Raw genomic sequence first — 20,910 nt, 5'->3', positions numbered from 1 at the left:
ATGGGGCAAACCAAATTTGAAAATGGGTACGAGGTTTGAGCAAAATTACTACAGTTAACAACAAGAAAAGTGCAAATATTCATACCGAGAATTCAAAATAACAGATTCCAAAATTAGCTTTTACCAAAATTAGATGTTGTACAACGTCATAGTGTAGCAGAAAAGCAGAAGTTAAAGCTTATCATTTGCAAAACTAAATCATACTCCTGAGAGGGAGAAGAACTGCAGGATCTGGCACAAGAGTTCTTTAGTTGCTTCAGAAAGGCGGGGACTTTTTCTGCTTTGGTGGACGGTCTAAATCAAAACTATTTCCAGCAGGTAAAACTAAGGCAGTGGCTTCACCACACAAAATGGAGGTGGGCATAGACCCCTGTTAGTAACAGAACTGGATTGTTTCACATATTGTACAAAGAGAGTAAAAGATGATCCATGCCCCAAACAGCATGCAAGCTGATTAAGACCAGGTGCAACAAGTGGCTGTAATAAACTATCTGAAAGAACACGAGAGAGAGAATGAAGGAAGCAGTAATAAGAGCATATTTTTTTTTACAATAGGCCAGAGGTGAGCACAGCTAGATTATTTCAAGTCAGGTATTTATTGTAATAAATTGTAAGATATGGAGTACCTACACAGATCAGCAAGAGAAGTATCAGAAGTCCCTACAGGCCATCTATCAGCTGTTACCAGTTGGGAGTTGCTGTTGACATTCTCCTGGAAGTGGGTCTTGAGGAGGATTTTGAAGGAGGAGAGGCTTGGGGAGTGTTCTTTGCTGTGTAAAATGATACTACATTTGTTTCAGCTTTCAGATTATATGTCTCCCTGCATCCAATCTGTTGTCTGTCTTTGGATTGCCTCGCAGCAGCAACTCTCCTTCTTATGTGTATGCAAATTGCTTATAACATAGAGGGTGCCACCATTAATAATAATCCTATGAAGTTCTAACTTTATTATGGACAGACAGTGCTGAAATCCTTATGCAAAATTTCCATTGACTTTAATAGGAATTTCCCCTGAGTAAAAACTCAGGCTATGGCTACATTAGAGAGCTTACAGTCGTGCAGCTGCACTGCAAGTGCAGACACTCTAAATTTACAGGAGAGATCTTGAATTAATCCACCCCCAATAAGCAGCGGTAGCTATGCCAGTGGGAGAAGCTCTCCCGCCAACATAGCACTGTTCACACCAGCGCTTAGGTCAGTGTAACTTACATCACTCAGGGGGTAGCTTATTCACACCCCTGAGCGACATAAGTTATATTGACCTAGGATATAGTGTAGCTATAGCCTAAAACCTAAAACTACATCCTAAGGCAGATGGTAATGCATTGCTGACAAATCCACTTAATTTTAAGCTTTTTTTATTTTCTCCTTGTATTGTCAACTACTGCTCACCTCTAATAGCTGGGTAAAAATTATATATATATATATATATATATATATATACACACAACCATGTAACCAGATAGATGGTCTCTTCTGAGACTCCTGTCATTTAATCCATTATTTATCATATTTGGGGCCCACTCCCTTCCAGCTGAAAGCATTATTCTTTTCAACACTCAATGCCTCTTCTTGGCTAGAGAGTAAAAGTCTTGTAATTACCATAAAACTTGGAGTTCATACATTGTAGCCCATTGTGCAACCAGGTCAGCTGTTACTGCTGCAGTCCCAGCCCCACAAGCAGATACTTATAATTTACAATAAGGACTAGTCCCCTGACTTTTCAATGTATATAAGATTATTTTTGCAACTCTTTATAAACACTTATCTTTATCATCAGGGTGTACATAATAAATTACTCTATTATTCTAACGATGGTAACCTAAGGATACTACAGTTATTCCCATATCAATTCAATTGGATCAACACCCAAAATCAAAGAATAATTACTGTGAGACTTTAGCACCTAACTATAACAAGTCACAACCCTAGTAGCCACAGTACTAATGATCTCTGAAGAATACCTGGTTTCAGAATAGCAGCCGTGTTAGTCTGTATTGGCAAAAAGAAAAGGAGTACTTGTGGCACCTTAGAGACTAACAAATTGATTTGAGCATAAGCTTTCGTGAGCTACAGCTCACTTCATCGGATGCATTCAGTGGAAAATACAGTGGGGAGATTTATATACATAGAGAACATGAAACAATAGGTGTTACCATACACACTGTAACCAGAGTGATCACTTAAGGTGAGCTATTACCAGCGGGGGGGGGAGGGGGGACCTTTTGTAGTGATAATCAAGGTGGGCCATTTCCAGTAGTTGACAAGAATGTCTAAGGAACGGTGGGGGGTTGGGGGGGGATAAACATGGGGAAATAGTTTTACTTTGTGTAATGACCCATCCACTCGCAGTCTCTATTCAAGCCTAAGTTAATTGTATCCAGTTTGCAAATTAATTCCAATTCAGCAGTCTCTCGTTGGAGTCTGGTTTTGAAGTTTTTTTGTTGAAGTATTGCCACTTTTAGGTCTGTAATCGAGTGACCAGAGGGACTGAAGTGTTCTCCAACTGGTTTTTGAATGTTATAATTCTTGATGTCTGATTTGTGTCCATTCATTCTTTTACGTAGAGACTGTCCAGTTTGACCAATGTACATGGCAGAGGGGCATTGCTGGCACATGATGGCATATATCACATTGGTACATGTGCAGGTGAACGAGCCTCTGATAGTGTGGCTGATGTGATTAGGCCCTATGATGGTGTCCCCTGAATAGATATGTGGACAGAGTTGGCAACGGGCTTTGTTGCAAGGATAGGTTCCTGGGTTAGTGGTTCTGTTGTGTGGTGTGTGGTTGCTGGTGAGTATTTGCTTCAGGTTGGGGGGCGGTCTGTAAGCAAGGACTGGCCTGTCTCCCAAGATCTGTGAGGGTGATGGGTCATCCTTCAGGATAGGTTGTAGTTCCTTGATGATGCATTGGAGAGGTTTTAGTTGGGGGCTGAAGGTGATGGCTTGTGGCATTCTGTTATTTTCTTTGTTGGGCCTGTCCTGTGGTAGGTGACTTCTGGGAACCATTTCAACTGAACGTCTTGAAGTAAAACTTTTTGAAAAGATGGCTAACAGTAGTGGCTACTAATTTCTGAATGTCCACATTGAGTCTGGAGAGATCACCATAGTGTTTGAACAGACCATGTAGTTGGAAGTGGAGTGAGAGATACTGGATGTTTTTGTGTCTCGTTAGTTATTGAAAAAAGATGTATGTATGTAAAGCCAAACATTAATTCCTAAATTATTTGGTTCTGCACATACTGCTGTTGCCAGAGATTCAATGGCCACTGCAAACCAGAGAGTAGCAGTAAGTATCCCTGTCTAGTTCCTCATTTGAGATTAAAGGGTGGTGCTTATAAACGGGTCACACATGAGACTCAAGAAAATTAAGAGAGTATCTGAATCCTGGAAATACATTATGGACAAAACTAATGCAAAGAAATTAAAAAGTGAGAGCTATCAGAGAATAATAAATAGCTCTATCACCCTAACATTTATGCGCAAGAGTAACTTTATGCATGTAACTTCACGTATATCTGTGCTTGGGTAGCACTTGTAAATTAGAACATGTATGTTAGCATAAATGGAAATGATTTTTACGTGTAACAGCTGGCTGGAATACCAGAGCTATATTTTTCAGCTCCATGTCCCTTAAGTTTTGGAAATGTGCTGGAAAGTTCAGAGGGACACAGCTATGGTGAGCAGGGTATGGTCACAGAAGAGTTTGCGGCTCCTGAGACACGCTCCAGTACTGGGTCTTGTGCAAAATGTGTATGTTTGTTTGATTCTGACAAAAGTTTTAATAATGTTCTACTTTAAACAGCACCCTGCTCTGGGAATGTAATATGTGCAGGATCAGGGCCCGTGTGAGTATCTATTTGTTACATATGTTTAAGGGCTAAGAAGGCTTCCAATCTGTGAAGTGTTGAGTACCTTCAGTTCCCAGTGAAGTCCCATGATCAGGATTTCCACTTAAGGCTCAGATTTGGGGCCATTCATTGCTTGTTCCTTCAGTTACATCCAGACTCTTGCTTACTGTTGGGATATAAGAGAAGAACTAGCCAGGATCTGCAAAATTCCTGGTTATTTTAACTTTTTCCTTTTCTGTTTAGTATTTTCAATAATCCAATAGAAATGCTGCTGGCCATTTAAATCATTATATTCACTGAGTATCAGAAGGGTAGCCATGTTAGTCTGGATCTGTAAAAGCAGCAAAGAGTCCTGTGGCACCTTATAGACTAACAGACGTATTGGAGCAGGTCACAAAGTGGTAAATAGTGAGGGAGTGGAGAGATTGTTGCGATAACTATTGATGCCACCTCTCAAGCAGACACAGAATGATAGCTTTATCACCGGGATTAACTTCTGAAAGCGCACATTAAAATTATTACAGCGGCTACCAGGCAGTTCCTGAGAAGCATCATTCACTTTAATGGCAGACTACTGCAGCAGAGTGTCAGGATCCCTGGATCCTGAACCCAGGCCTCCAGGCTGCTGGCATGTCCACACCACCACCCAACAGTTCTACTAATGCCTTGACAATTGGGATCCCTTGGGCCTTACACTCCACAAAAGAGACAGCCCACAGGAAGCTGCTTAGAGGAGTCCTGGAGCCCATGATTGGCCCAAGTACAGTATTTGAGTCAGAGACATTGGAAGTTGTCTGTGCAACAAGGTGAATCCTGACTTGTTGCTGCTACAGGCCCTGCTGACTGCTACTTGACTTCCAGTCTCATTCCCAGTTCCTAACTTCCCTGCCTCGTCCCTGGCTCCTGTCTTGTTCCTGGTCCCCACCCCGTCCTTGTTCTCTGATTCCTTTTGGGAGGACAAAAATCCATAGATAACAACTAGGAGAGTTTGGGAGTTTGTCAGGAGTAAAGCCCTGCAGCAGCACTCACTCAGTATTCCTGACACCCTAATAGGGCAGCTAAACTGCCTGACAGACCACCTTGACTGGCTAAGGAAGCCAGCAGACTGGTTCTTAAGCCCAGCAGCAGCTCACTGACTGCTCAGTGCACATGCCCATGGACTTTGCCTCCTGTGCTCATCTCTCCAAGCACTGCTCCTGCTCTGCTCCTCCACTTCTCCATCCCAGATCCTACCCTACACCCAGCCTTGTTCCCATCCTGTCCTAGCCTTACTCCTGCCTCAGAATCAGCCCTGGTCCTACCTTCCCTAACTGCTGGTAATCTTGTTCCGACCCTCAGCTCTGATTCCTGTCTGGCCCTGTGTTGATCTCTGGCTCTGGCATTTGCACTCAGACCACTAGGCCTGACTCCTACTCCTACTATTAGGCCTGACCACAGGGCTTGACACTGTCCATAGACCAGGTCATACTACACATAATTTAGGTTTGACTCACCTCTCACCCCAGTGTATGAGAGATGTAATTTAATTGACTTCAACCCACCAGTGTAAGTGGGAGGAAAATCAGACCTGGTGGGTAAAATTGTCAAAAATAATGCCACTGAATTTCAGTAGCGAACATTTGCTACCTAGTCCCCGCTCAGTGTGTAGCACGATAGCACCCTTCACTAGAAATTGGCAGACTATTCCATGGATGCACCTCCCTCTGATCACTAAAGAATATACTACTCAAACACACACTACTCAATAAAAGTCTTGTACATTGCAAACATACTGTAAAAATAAATATATTAAAAAGCATTCTTACTTAACTAGTGAAGTTAAATTAATAGCCTCTGCATGATGACAGAATCAGCTTTGTTTACTGACCTTTTAGACAAGCTTAAAAGGGAAGTGTCACTCAAACTCTTATGACACAGGCAATTGAGAATTTACCACAGCTAAATCTCCTTATTTGGGAGAGAGATACTTACCCTTCTCCTTAATCTGTACATCATTTTATTATAATTATTGAACCACCACGTTATTCCCAGCAGTTACTGCCTGGAACTCTTCTACTTTCCATAAATGAACAGTAAACATTAGTACTCTGAGTGTGCACATTTGTACTCAAGTTGGACCCCTAAAGCAAATGAATGGAACTAATTAAGCTGCCTATTTTATTATTGCTTTTATGCTTACACCCAGCTGAGTATACAGTGTAGCAGTAAGTGAGAGATATAACAGAAACATTTCACAAAGCCCATTTAAAATGTAATTAGTTTAAGACACTGTTGAAACCAACAGGACACCAGGTTAGAGGACAAATTGGTAGCAGTTTAAGTCACAAGATACATATATTGCTTATGTGGAAACTACTGACCATTTAACTACTTAAAAATTACTATGTAGTGGCATTGCAACAGCACAGTAAGTACCATATCATTACAGGATTATGGCCTTATAAACCACAATGCCAGAATTAAGGTTACATGCTAACTAATTTTGGATTTACTAAAGGTAATTACACAGTAATCTGCATGTAGTTACATGGTATTCATTAGTAAGCCTTATTACTATGTAATTAAAGAATGCTTGCATGATATTCCTGCCTTGTAAAGTCTATTATTGCCAGTAAAGTTAACATGAACAGACGTTTATAGTGTACATAGTTTATAGTGCTATAGTTTATACCTCTCAGTATCGTGACAAGCATAAGGCAGCAAAATACACAAAATCAGAGGAGATGCCACTTTTTCAATCCATGGAAAATGATGCCACATTTTGCAAACCACTATCTAGCTTCAGTAACGAGAGGGAGGACAATCCTACTAGGCTCCTGTTTTCACTTTTTTACTCTTCTCCCTATACTTTTCCTCAACACCTTTTCTAACATCTTCTAAGGTCTTCTAAATGCTGTTTGGTTTATTTCTGCCTCTTTACTATAGCTGCATTCTCCTAATTTCTTTTGGTGTATTTAAGCCAGATTACCTGCTAGCTCATCTCTGTTTTACCCTCCTTTTCTTTTTCTCTTCTTCTCTCCCTCCCACCAGATTTTGCCTTTCAGTAATTTGACTCCTTTTCCTGCTGATTTATGTTCTCCGTTTCACTGTATTTTTTTCCTCTACTTCCTTCTGCTTGCTTTTCTTGTGCACCCACTTTGCCTCGTCCCCTTTCTGCAGAGGGGAATTTGCATGCTACTGCAAGCCCTTCTCCTGAGATTCTCCCCCTCAGACCTTCCACAGTCAATGTCACCAGTCACTCATCTTACCTGTACCAGCTAGTCAGGTTCTCCTTTTTCTGTTCAGCCTTGCAGGAATACTCTCTTCAAAGCTCACTGTTGCTGCCATAGCCAGTACTGTGCTCTTTCATCCAGGCTGGGGCTGAGCAGCATTTCGTCTGGTCCATATTATGACAACAGGCAGTTCTGCAGATCAGAACAAATGCTATATAACACCATCAGCAAAGAGAACAAGAGCAAGCAACACAGTTCAGCATACTGAGTACAACTGGCCAAAACTCAAAATGTCCATTCTGCCGGAAATTCCAACATTTCAAAAACTCTTTCATTCCAAATTGGAATGAAAAGTCAACATTTCCTGCAAAACACAATTTCTGAAATGTTTTATTTCGACTCAGTCAGAATATTTAGTTTTGATTTTGACTTTTTATATCTTTTTATTTTTTATGTTTATATTTTTCATTTTATTTTAATATTTATTTTATATTATCTAAAACTATATGCTCCTGGGAAAAGACTATATTCAAAATGAAAAGCCAATCTGAAATGGAAAATCAAACCATTCTGTTCCTAGAAGCTTGAAACACTTAATTTTGATTTGTTTTTCAAAACAAATTTTAATCTAAATCAGCATGTTCCCACAGAATGTTTTGATTTCAATGAATCAGCATTTTCAGACAGAAATTTTCCACCAGCTCTGCTACTACGTTATAAATCTGCCCAAGATTTCCCTTGCCTGTTTAGCTCTGCTGGGCACAGAAAGGGAAATGTGTTAATGGTGACTCCTACAAAAGGATGCAGAAAACCAGGAGAAAGTCTTGCTGACTGAATACTAAGAGCACAATATTCAGTCACATATGGCACAATGAAGTATGAGAGGGCTTTGCTCTCTGCATAGCTCCGAAGTACTAAGTGCTGTGCGCTGCCATAGTAAGAATCCAGGTATAATCCCTGCTCTCTGTCCTTTGCCCCCTGGACCAATAAAAGACCTGGAAAGGCTCCTGAGTTCCCTAGGGCAGATAGTGCCTTGCATTACTCAATAGCACCCTCTCTGGCTGGCTGGGGAGCAGTGTTGAAAGACCACAGAAGGTACTATTCCATCTTCTGCAAGTAGGAAACAAAACAGAGATGTGGGGTTGGATGGGTGTTAAACAGGGAAAGTAAATGGAAATTCCTCAAGGCTCCAGTATGGTAAAAGTCTCACAAAAATGAGTGAAGTTGTTGGTTAGTGCACCCTATACTATTGTCTATATACTGAGTTAGTATTAGCCATAAAAATGTGCTAGACAAAGAAAATCCAGAGTGGAGGCGGTGATTAATAGTATAGTTCAATACCAGTGATGACAATGCAATGCCCTGCTCCACTCTCTTCTCCTTTTGCTCTATTATTTCACATTCCTTCACCCTCCGCTGCTTTTAAAGACACAGCGCTAGATTCCTCAGGGATCAATCCAGGCAGTAGACTCTGACACTGGGGAGGCTATAGTAGCCTTTGAGTTGTCTGGTAGACGGTTAGCAAAGCCCAAACAGTGGGTTGTGCTGCTCAGGGAAGGCACGCAGACAGGGTGGCTGGAGAACGCACTGAGTTATTGCTTTCAGCCTGATCAGCTCCTATAAAATATTGGTGGGAATTACAGTTGCTTCCTTTCTCTGCCTAGAAGGAACCTAAAAGAGCATGGAGTTAACACCATCTGCCTGCCTCTGGATTGAAGCTAGTGCCAAGAGTCAATAGGGGCATTACTATGCCTTTAAGTAGGGGCAGCATCACATTCTGCTATTCCCCATATGACCTCACTCCATGGTGCTGTGGCAGCAGGACTTTTTTTTTTTTTTCCAAATATCAGAAAAGCAGAAACTGTACAGAAGTGCAGTAAGGATCCACTATTTTTAGGCTAGTGCACAATAGCTAGTTCTTCAGCACACACAGCTAGTCTATGCTGTAATAGCCTATTATTGCTGCTTGTTTGCTTTATCCATTGATTTTTGTCTTTTAGAGAAGCCTTTGGAACAGGAATAGTCTGACTAGTGATTTTGATGCCTAACTTGACATACTGTAAATGGGCCTGATATGCCAAGGACAAATGTTCATGACTTATAAAAATCAGGCCACTTGATGATTTCTCAAGTTGGGAGTCAAAAATCACTAGTTTGGAATATTTAGGCCTCTGTATTTATACTAAGCCTGGCACAGTGGGGCCGTAACCTGGTTGAGGCCACTTGATGCTAACGTAATATAAACAACAACAACAGGGGCACAGCACTGTTAGTATTTGCGTCTCCAATTGTTGGCTTAAGCCCGAAATAAAAGGAGAAGTTTCTATTTTTAAAAAAAAAAAATCTCGCCTTTCATTTTATTTCACCTTTCAAGATTTGCCACCTTCCGTTTCTCTCATAGCTCCCAATATAATTCTATGAAATCCAGGTTCTATGGCCACTGAGAAAATAAATTGGATAAAAAAGTGTGTATTTTTTCCAACATGCTTTCTAATCCAACTCCACATCAAACCAGGGTGCAGGAAGGGGGAGGGGAAGATGAGGGGAGGGAAGAGAAGCTGTATACAGTAACCTTCAAGTCTGAAAGTAAATTTTACTTCCTGGATCATGACCACAGGCTGATGGCTCAGACAGAAGAAAACAAAAGTCTGCACCATGTCAGGACGGTCCACTGAAAGGGGATGTCACACTGAACAATTAAATCCGATTGCAAAACTTGCTGGCTCTGGAACAAGTCTGCTGGGCCAGTGCATTCACACTACAGAGCAGCTTACACGTGTTCAGAATTAAATGGGCAGCCTTCTAATGAATGCTCCCCTTATATATTTACATAAGGACTTGGCATCTAGGTTAGCCACTGCTTACTCAAACTACTGGACAATAAAGTAATGCTAAGCAACAAGTACAAGCATCTCACACTATTACTTCAACTTAGAGATAGCAAAGGCTGTTATTAATTAACAGCAAAGGCTACGACGGTAAAAGATTACGATTTCTCTATATGTATGGCAAAACTGGGTCTTTCCAGAAGTTCAGTTACATTTTATTAGCATGCAGGCATATGCTTCCAAGTAATGTATGGCCTATTATATGAGAGTAGTGCAAAGAGACCACCTTGCCCCCATTAATTTTTGCTCTGCAGCAAACAAATCCAGAAGCTGGATCTAATTTAACCACTTCCAACCTCTGGGGAACCCTCTCTCAGGTGTTTCACAAGGAGGCACTCATTGGATTGTCTGCCAGCTAAGGAGAAATATCAGCACAATTCCTCAGTTGCTAGGGCCCAGCAGAAGCCAAGGCAGGGGAGAGGAATTGCTTCCTTTCTTTCTTCCTCCTACCGTTGCCCCACTTCTGTGCTGCCCAACTCCCCCTCAAAGGCAATCACAGTAGTGCTCACTTCCTCCTTTCTCCACCCCTCCTTGCCACAGCACTCAGCTCTGGGTCAGGGGAAGAGGCTGTGGAGCGGTCTTAGAGCAACCCTGCCCCAGAACTGAAGTGTGAGTCACTGAGCTAGGAGAAGTGACATACAACACATACACAGCAACTAGTCCTCTGCCAGCCCTAAAACAAGCCCTCCACTGTATTTCAAATGTCCATTACCTCACATTTTCAAATGTTAAATAAAGAAACACTCTGAAACACTGGGAAAATAGTAAGTGGGGGATATCCTGGGATTACTGATTAATAACATGTGTGGTCAAAAATAGGACCTAAGAAGCATTATGAAAATATGACTTGGCTGATCTTTTAGAACAGGCTGGAATATTCTTAAACCCATTGTGTGTGACTAGTCATACTGGAGTTTAAAGAACAGAGTGGCTGCACCACTGTGTATGCAGCAAATGGATTATAAGTGTGTGCTGGTAAACTTTAAGCATAGTCAACTCCCACAGGCACTATTTTGGTCAGACCACCACGTTAAATGGAGAAAACATACTGAAAGACCCTGATAGCTGTATTCATGACTTTTGGATGGCCAGGAACACCAATCAGAAAGCATCTAGTAGGCATCAATTACTAATATTCATAGTAAGAATGCTCTTCAGACTGTAATGTTGTCACAAATACTTCTGAAGGGAATATTTTACATAGTGTTTCTTTCATCCTGTTCCTTCCATTCCAGTTCTGGGGTTGCCTTAGTCCCCAGCCCCTGTCACACAGCCAAAGGTAGCATGCCATCAGGGAAGCCACTGCGGTAGAATTTTCTCATCTAGGGTAAGGAAGGAGACAATGGGGAGAGGAAGCACACATTAAAAAGGGTGGTGCACGACCAGTAGTTAGTAAAGCTACAGAAATCCCCTTTCCTCTAGAGTGCTTGATCTCTGTGCTTGTCTCTCCTCAATTTATTAGCCAAGCCCAGTGAGGTGCAACACTCAACTCAATGGCTTTTCTGTTTGTCTGTAACATGATCATTTTGCATCTGATGAAGTGAGCTCACGAAAGCTTATGCTCAAATACATTTGTTAGTCTCTAAGGTGCCACAAGTACTCCTTTTCTTTTTATGATCATTTTGGAATGCTACATCCAAGCCATTCCACAATTTCAGGGAAGAGTCTAGGCACCAGTGGGCACAAGCCTGTTGATTCTGATGCCAAGCGGAACACCAGAAAAGCCTGATTCACAGGAAAATCAGGGCCCGCACATTGCCCAGTGCTGCAAGCAGCAGAATCTCTCTGCCACCCTCTGCTGCTGCCTACACATATCAGAGGCAGCAACTTAACTTGCTGCTTGGGGACAATGTCTATACTCTGGCAGTTAACAGAGCCTTATAGGGATGCTTTGTTGGGGGGGAAGCAGGAACCCAGAGGGGCTGTATTGGGGGAAGCAGCAGGGCCAGAAGGATGGGACAGATGGCACTGGGGAAAGCAGGGACCCAGGGACTGAGGTGGAATTGAATTGAAGTGGGAAGGAAACAGGACCCAGAAGGCCTCGGGGGAGTGATGGTGGTGAAGGGAAAAAAGGACTCAGGCAGAGAGGTACTGAGTATGTGTGCATGGACTGGGGTGGGGGGGAACAGCGATGGTGAGGGGAAAGTGGGAAAAGGAGCCGGGGGGCAGGAATGGAGACAGGGAAGTGGGGAACACCAATACCATATGAGGGGAGGGAGCAATGGAAGGCAGAGCTCCTGGTATGGGGGAGGTGGTGAGTGGACTTTGAGGGAGTCCTTGAAATAGAGGCAGTTGGGAGGGTAGCACACAGGGAGAGAATGGAGCAATGCAAGATGCTTCTGGTAGGAGCAATGCGCTCAGCCAACACAAAATATGAAATGTGTTCCCCTCTCGTTAATAAATAAAAGAAATAATAAATAATAATTCCAAACGCTTTATAAAATGTTTTTGATGAGCAATCTCAAAGTGTTGCATAATAGAGGTGAGTATAATTGTCTGCATTTTACAGATGGAGAAACTGAGGCACAGAGCAGTGACATGCCGAGGATTAAGAAGTTGTAGAGCTGGGAATACAGCCCAGATTGCCAAAATCCCAGTGCTCTACCCACTAGGCAAAAATGTCTCTCTTCTCCTTTTCTTCCTTCTGCAATGTGTCAGTCTACGCTTTCTCTTCCTCCTCAAGAAGAAAGAGCTGAGGGGCCGATTAGTCAGATTTCTCTTTTCAAAAGGATAAGCCAAATGGGCCAAAGATTCTCCCTTCCCTGACTCCACCCAGCAGAACGAATAGCCTAACCACAAGATTCACCATCTCCACCTTCTGTTCCTTTCCATTAAGCCTAACCACTGTGCAGCAGAAATCCACAGGAGTCAGCTATCTGAACTGGTGGTTCAGATATTTGCAACGATGTATGCTTCAATTTGATTATCACACACAGTGACCAGGTTACTTGACCAGAGCAGAGGTGGGGAATAAAATAATTAGAAATATTGCTAAGACAGTATGTGTGGTTTTGTACTGTTTCTTTAAAACTTCAGTAGGAAAACCAACAGGTGTGGGGCAGGAAATGTGCTATAAAGTTCTACAATGAAGCAGAGGCAGAGAGGCTAACAGAGCAGCATCGGGGTAATAATGTTTTTCTTATTCTAATAAAGGTCCATGTACTGTGTTATAAGAGACTCTCTTTCTGCAATTCTTTACTATTATCACCTGATACACTGTATTCACTGCATACATATTACCTCACTTCAGGCATTTTGCCCATGGTAGATAATTGCACCAGCACCTAGGTGCATTATGGCAGGGTTATGTCTCCCTCTGAAATAACTAGTATAGTACAGAGACAACATACTGAACTAGATGGACTATCTGTTCCAATATGCCAATTTCCAAAGGTATAGGCCTGTCCTCAGATTTTAGAGTAAATGGAAGTGTGTGTATTAAGTAAGTTCCTCATTCTCTCAACAATAACACTCAACAAACTCAGCAGGCTATGGTGGCTCTCATTAAAATAAAAGTTTCTAGCCATTTTGGTGGCAGAGCAAAGCGTGAAAATGTGAATCCTAATGGCTCAAAAACCAGACAGCATTTAAAAATCCCCAACATTTATTGTTTTTAAATATCTTTTAAGTCGGTCATGATTTAGGAGGCAGGATCTGTCTCATATTTTTTAAACTTTTGGGTTTGACTGTACTGAACTTGGATACACTGTTAAGTCAATGTTAGCTGTTGGCTTTCCGTTCTCATCTTAACTTTTGTTTCCATTTTTAACTGAAGGAAGGGCAGATCAGCAACTAGGAAGTTTTAAAATATGAACTAAAAATTCGCCTCACTTTATTTTTGCCACTCTAACCTCTTTTTCCTCTGGAAAGAGAGCTGGAGAGGTCATGATGACAGAATTCTCAATCTCAGCTGTTAACTGCTGAAATCTACAAGGGTTGATTTAAAAAACAGTAACTCACTTGAGGAATCTTTTGACTCCTGAGGGTACTAGATTTCAGAATTGGAGAAAAGTGTATTTTCACTCATATTTTATTTCTTATTTTTTGGTCAGCTTTAATTATTAATTATTTTTATTATTAATTTATTATTATTATTATTTTAGAGGGCAGCTTGTCTAACAAGTTTCAGCTTATGCAATGACACTAAGTATTCACACAGTTGGATCCTGTGTCAGCCAGACAGAACCTCTTTTGATAATTCCTACTTCATTCTGCTATATAAAGTAATAACATTTTCCATTAATTCATACCATGCAGGAAAAAAAAAAATCAATTGCTTAGTGAACATCCAGAAGGCCTGAAAGGCCACATGCAGAAAGCACCAACCTGATAATTATTGCAATTTCCCTATAAGATGTGATAGCACAGTAATTTGTATATGAAAGCACATTGGAAAAGGGGTGGGAGAGTGTTATAACAGCTTCATTATACACTGGAGCAACATTGAAACACAGATTTTAATGATAAACGTGAGCTGTAATTAACCACCACTTAGTGGGGAAGAGGTTTAATAACATCCATAAGAAACAGGATAAGTTGACTTTCACAGATTAAGAAAGAGTCATGATTAAGGAACCTGATTTAACATGGAAGCAAACCTACATATTATTTTGGGTTATTTTAAACTATTCCAAGTCAAATGACCTTCCAGGCCTGAGCTCCCTGTTCAACAATCTACTTACCTCATTGTGTTTAGAGAATGTTTTCCTCAGCCTTTAGAAAGTTTCCTCTTTTGTGCTGGACCTGCTGCCTCAATCCATAGACAATAGATATGTTTACAACAGGCACAAAGGAAACAAAGTTAATCCCCCAAAAGTATTTCTCTCTCTAAAAGAATAAAAAAAATATTAATTCTTAATGCTTTCTACCAAAAGAATAATGTATTAAGCAGCATGTGTCCTGATTAATAAATTGCCAGACAAACAGATGCAAAAGTCACTTACAATGTGTTATAAAGTTGTTTATGTTAATGCTCAAGATCAGAGGCATTTTTAGAAGTTTGTTTGCATAGGGAAAATACCAGAATGTTGCTGTGCCAAGAGTCAGCTTTGAAATAGATGTAATGAATAGTTATCTATTGTTCTTAAAGAATATCCGGCAGTATTTGACTATATATACCCAGAAGATGACCTTCCTCTTTAGTAGCAATTTCCACTCATTATTTTCTAAGCTCATTATGGGTGTGCTCCAAAAAAGAGCAAAAATGCCTGATGCTTCTATTAACAAGTAAGATTCAGATCTGGGCATTTCAATCAGGTATGGAAAAGAGTCTAATTTAATAGAAAGTGTGTTTTAATGCCTATATGAAAACAAAGAGTAAATCACTAACAAATAGTTTTAAACAAATAGTTTTAAAAAAAGAGAGAATAACTGACCGTCGAATAGGAAGTTGCCATTTTAAGAATCTGATCATGGAGAGTGGGACAGAAAGGTTATCTCATATTGGAATGCATGAAAAAGCAGGGTTTCTCACGCCTCTTGAGGTAGGGCCTTTATGTGGATATTTTAACTCAACAACTAAGAAATACAGAGTTTATCTTACAACAATTTTGAATACTGTTAATTTTCCATTAATTCAAGCAGAAGCTCCATTTTTCAGACTACTGCTCCAAAACATCAAACTAGAGCTCCTACTGAGGAGTGTTAGATACAGTGTCAACTTCCGCTGAGTAGCTATACACACTTATGGAGACAGTGAAATAGTGACAGATATTTAACAGGTTGCAGTTTACAGTGATGTTTATGGTTAAATCTACATGCAAAATACACGGGTCTGCATAGATCTTCTGGCATATACCCAGTATTATGAGGTAAGGCAAGGTAGGAATAGCTGTAGTTGGTACAGTGTCATTTCACACAAATACATACACAAATACTTACAGGGCCGGCCCACAACATTTTGGCACCTGAGGCGGAGAGCTCAAATGAAGCCCCCATACCCCCTTGCTTGGGCCAGAACTTTGAAAGATCTCAATTCTGTCTTATTCCTGTTCTACTCCTCTCATGGTACCACTCTGCTATCTACCTCAATAAAGGAGAACTAACAACTTAAAATGTCTTGTTCAAAAATGTTAAGTAACACTTAACTTTCAAATGTGTGAACAGCAAATGTAACTTTTCTTGTCTGCATAGTAAACACTGGCATTTTTATCTGTTGAATAATCAAAGCGGTGCTTTCCGTGCCTTCTTGGTTGCAAAGATTTGAACTGCTTTCTGAAGGTCGACAGTCTGGGCCAGCTCATGCTCTATTGAGATAGTTGCATGGCCGACCAGCCTCTCTTGTGTCATTGTGGAGTGTAGATGTGTTTTTATTAACTTCATTTTGGAAGAAGCTGTGTTCTCCACTGGCAACTGTTACAGGAAGTGTTTGAAGTATGTGCAGAGCAATAAAAGCATTTGGAAAGAGCGTGGTCATCTTATTTGTGCACATATATTCTAGAACAACCTTTGGAGTTGATTCTGCTGAAATGTATCTTGAAAGGGCTTTCAGTTCATCACCCAAATCACTTGCATCAATATCACGCATGTCATCATGTGTCAACACTGTCTCTAGTGCCCTGAATTGCTGGTGTAGGTCTTCTTCAGGTATCGTGAGGAGTTCTGGAATATTATACAACATCCCAAATATACTGCTGTGTTCCTTGAGCTGAATGAAACATTCTTCAACTGACTCGATTGTATAATCTAGCACCTGGTTAAAGAATACAGCTTTGAATTGTTGTTTGGGGTCTCTTACAAGATTATCCCGTGCCTCTTAATGAAAATGTCTTCTTCGGTGACTCTTGTATTCTTGAATGGGTGGGAAAATGGCAGAGGAACTTCACACAGAAGCTAACTTCTGTGCACTCTTCAGAATGTTTTGAAATCTCTCATCTGACCGGTAAGACTGTAGATATGACTGCTTTGTCCAGTTGTTCCATTGATCCAGATACATCAAGGTCAACACCTAGGAGTCTCTTGCTTACAGCATTTATTTCAAACAGTATGTCATGCCACAACACTAAGCCACACAGAAATTTGAAGTTATGTATGTTTCCGGTGATTCCATTTCCCTCTGCCACTGTTCTCCCATGAATAGTTCCTGTCATAACATTATCCTCCATACTGGCAACTATGGCATCATCTATCTTTCCAATTTGGTGTTTGATAGGCTTTATCACCTCCACTTGACTTTCCCATCATGTGGCACTTAGTGGTTTCAGTGTCAGAGAGGATGTTCCCAGATGTTGCTTCAAAATTTACCATCAATGAGTTGATGCAGAGAAAAATACATAGATGCTTTGAATTACATTAAAAAATTCAGCAGCCTCACTAGAAGCTGATGCTGCATCACTGACCACCAAGTTCAATGAATGAGAACTGCATGGGACAAAAAAAGCTCGAGGATCCATGTCTGCACTCCTCTGTTCTTTCCTTTCATGTTGGCACCATTATCGTAGCCTTGACCATGTCAGCTATCGCAATTCCCATATCTTCCAGCTTTTTAAGAAGCACATTTGTTATACCAGCTCCTGTATTATCAATGTCAATAACTTCTAGAAAATGCTCTTTGACAGTCACCATTTCAGGGATATTTTCACTAGGTTCTGTTGTTGTTACAAAACGCACCATTAAAGTCATTTGTTCTGTATGGCTGCTGTCAAGTGTGCAATCCAGAATAACAGAGTAATATCTTGCTGACTTCAGATCTGAATCTTCTGTTTGACTTTTGTTGTCAATAACTGTATGATCTCATTTTGAATGGTTTTTCCCAGGTAGTGGTGTGTGTACATTTCTTGGGTAGTGACTCTTCTTAGATGCTCCTGGAGTACAGCATCAAACACAGCCATCAGCTCCACAATTTTAAGGAAGTTTCCATTGTTTGGCACATACAGCTGATCTGAAGTGCTGCGCAGTGCTAGGTTTTGGGAGCAAGCATTCTGACAATGGCAACGAGCCTTTTCAGAACATTTTGCCAGTAAAGAGACTCTGATGCAATCTTTTCTTGATGCTGATCATCTATGGTGGCCTTTAACCTTAGTCTCATCTCAAGCTCTTTCCACCTATGGAATGCTCTCTGGTGATTTGCTGCCTTCTCATGGCATGCCAGATTTCTAGCCAGATTTTTCCAGTCCTTTGTTCCTGTAGAATCCAATGTGGCTGGAACATTAGACTGGAAGAGTTTGCAACAAAAACAGTATGCAGCATTCTGAGTTTTTGAGTACATAAGCCATGGCCTCTCCACTTTGTCACCATTGGGGAGTTCACACCAGTAATATGTTGGATGGAAACTTCTATTTTCATTGTCTTTGGGGAACGTGAAGTTTTTCTCTTGCTGTGACCCATGTAGTACAAGGAAGTCCCTCAGGCTACTGCTCAAGTGAGTCCACAATCCTGGATCATCTATACTTAAGGAACTAAACTCAGCAGCAGCTGTTTCTTTGCCTCTACCACACTCTTCTCTGATCTACACTTTTCTTCAGGAATGTGCATGTGCATTTGAGATGGAGATATGGATGCTGCAGTAGCTGCCAGGTCAACTGCACTCTGACTAACTGGAAGATCACGCATCTCCTCACCACTCACATCCTCACTGTGGCCAGAAGGCTCACCGTGAACATTTGTGTCTATGTATCTCAGGAGAGCTTCTTCCTGCTTAGATAGAAAAGCTTCCTTTGCTTTCTTTCTTTTTCTGAATGCTGCCCCAGAGGGGCGTTTTCTTCTTTCACTCATGACTGCTGTTCTGTGCCAGCTATACTGGCTCTCAACACTCAGTTGAAGGGGATAAATAAGCAGGCTGGTAGCAGGGTCTGAGAGAGGGAAGATATCAGCATCTTAAGAACCTAACTGGCTCCTACTGCTTCAGTTGACTGCCTGTTTCCTCAAGTGGGTTCAGGGAAGCCACAGGAAACAGGAAGCTCCCTGAGAAACTGGTGTTAATCAGTCCAGGCTCCTGGGCATGCTAGAGAAGTACATAAGTGGCTCCTCCTCCTCTCTGTCCCTGCAGCTTCTGCTGTTTTCTGTTATTCCCTCTCACCTTTTCTCCTGCCTGCCTGTTGTGTCTCTTGTGCCCTCCGTCCTCCAGCACAGCGCTCCACCATCTCTGTGCATCTGGAGCAGAGAGAATACATGTGCACCAGCAGCAGACACAATTTTCTACACTCTGGGTCCTAGTGGTGCCCCCCCCCGCCCCACAGTCTGGCACCTGAGGCAGCCGCCTCAGTTCACCTCATGGTAAGGCCAGCCCTGAATACTTAGAGCAGCACTATTGTATACTGAGAGATGAGCCTAAGTGACAAACTTCCACAATGCTCACGGAAGGGAATGTCTCAGGATTGAATATTATGGTTTAAGAATGTTATATAAGTAATGGGCAGGCATTCATATTTCAGGCCCATTTGTTCACTGGAGCAGGATTTTTTAATATATATACACTGAGGCAGGTGTATGGGTATTTGGTACAGAATTGCTATACCCTTATGGTAAGCAGATGTCAGTTATTCAGTTTATAAATGATATATTTCTAAATACTGTAGTTTAAGATATTCAAGTTGGTGCTTGAGGTCATTGTTTGTCTTTGTTTCCTGTGTGTTGGTTGCAGCTGTGTTCCTTGAAGCTCATTGGCTAAAGCCCAGTTTTCCTCCATCTGGTCGTGGAGCTGATCTAATCCAAGCTGTGATCTGGGCCATCTCTCATTTCTTGTATTTTGTTTAACCATATTACATGTGTTGTATTTCTCCTGTGAGCCATGGTGTGATGATGCATTTCCTTGCCCCTGCTGTCAGTGTTCTGAATAAATCTTTCTGTTTTGTAGATTTTTGGGAGGATGACAGTGGGATGACTCAGCACAAGAATCACAATGCCATGCAGAAAGCATTTGTAGGAAAGAGCCCCTATTTAATAAGCAGATATGTTGTTATACCTTGTCAGATCAGTGTTCCTTTAAAAATAGTTTTATTTTTTTAGCTTTTTTATTGGGTCCTACTGTAAATAAAATCATGCTCATGGCTTCATCTTAATGTCTTAAAATTAAAAGCAATCTAAGTATCTGCTACAGTGCTGGTGAAATAACAGATGGAAAATATCTTGTGACCTGCATAAAGACTAAGTTATTTGCAACAGCAGATCTTCAAATGGGAGTTGTATTTTTTCAGAACAAGGCATGACAAAGATATGATTTATCCACAATCAGTCACCATTTTGCTCCAAGTGATTCTATCGCTTTATCTTTCGCAAGACTGCTAAAGCAGTTGCACAGCTATTTTTTACCATTTTAAATTCATGTAAATAATAGTAGCTACAGAAATACAGTTTTGAAGAGAGAGCTGTGATCTGGTATGTGACATATTAAAATTTGGAAAGGGACTGGAGTCTCAGTTCATTCAATGTTGGAAATAAAAGCCTTGAAATTTCCAATTCTGTTGTAAGTGAGCAACAATGTACTTATTTTAGACATAGAGAAGGTTCAATACGTGAAAAAAGGTTCTGTTATTTAACATATTCTTGGAGGCAGGAGTGTAGCACATATGTTATCCATGCACATATGTTTCATTGTTCGTATTATGAAAATAGATGGCCAAAAGATTTGCCCAAAAAGAACCGAGTAATGATATTGGCAATTACCACACTTTTTTAGATTAGTGGATTCAGAAGGACTCCACCTAAACTGTACTGTAGGCTCCAAAGACTACTAGTATCAGGAATTTGTAAATGAGACTTTGCCTCAAAAGATTATTGGTCAAATAATTTTCTTCCTTTAAAGAAAGTGAAAACTCAAAGCAGAATCTAAATACAAAAATAAAAAGAAATTTCTTGATTATGTTCTAGGAAAATTTTGGCCCCTAAGACAATTTATTTGCAGTACCGGTGTTCACATTTCTCTCTGCTGCTTTTCTGATGATGCGATTTACATATACCCTGTGTAATTAGTCATAAAGAAGACATACACAAAATTTCTAACAATATAATCTAAAATTTT

The 20,910-nt window shown here is 40.9% G+C and overlaps 1 long non-coding RNA gene across 1 annotated transcript in view; it reads right to left on the bottom strand.

The window, feature by feature from the left end:
* Positions 1-15,995, bottom strand: part of LOC122460741 — a 37,296-nt gene extending 21,301 nt beyond the window's left edge. Inside the window, exons 1-2 of the long non-coding RNA XR_006282216.1 lie at positions 14,636-15,995; positions 7,102-7,257 (exon numbers count right to left, since the gene is read on the bottom strand). This is a non-coding gene — a long non-coding RNA (uncharacterized LOC122460741). The remainder of the gene's footprint in view (positions 1-7,101; positions 7,258-14,635) is intronic.
* Positions 15,996-20,910: the final 4,915 nt, after the last annotated feature.

Source organism: Dermochelys coriacea, chromosome 6 (genome assembly GCF_009764565.3).
Source record: "Dermochelys coriacea isolate rDerCor1 chromosome 6, rDerCor1.pri.v4, whole genome shotgun sequence".
Lineage (NCBI taxonomy): Eukaryota > Metazoa > Chordata > Testudines > Dermochelyidae > Dermochelys > Dermochelys coriacea.
Note: the sequence above shows the minus strand (reverse complement) of the source record. Positions and strands in the feature narration are given on the sequence as shown.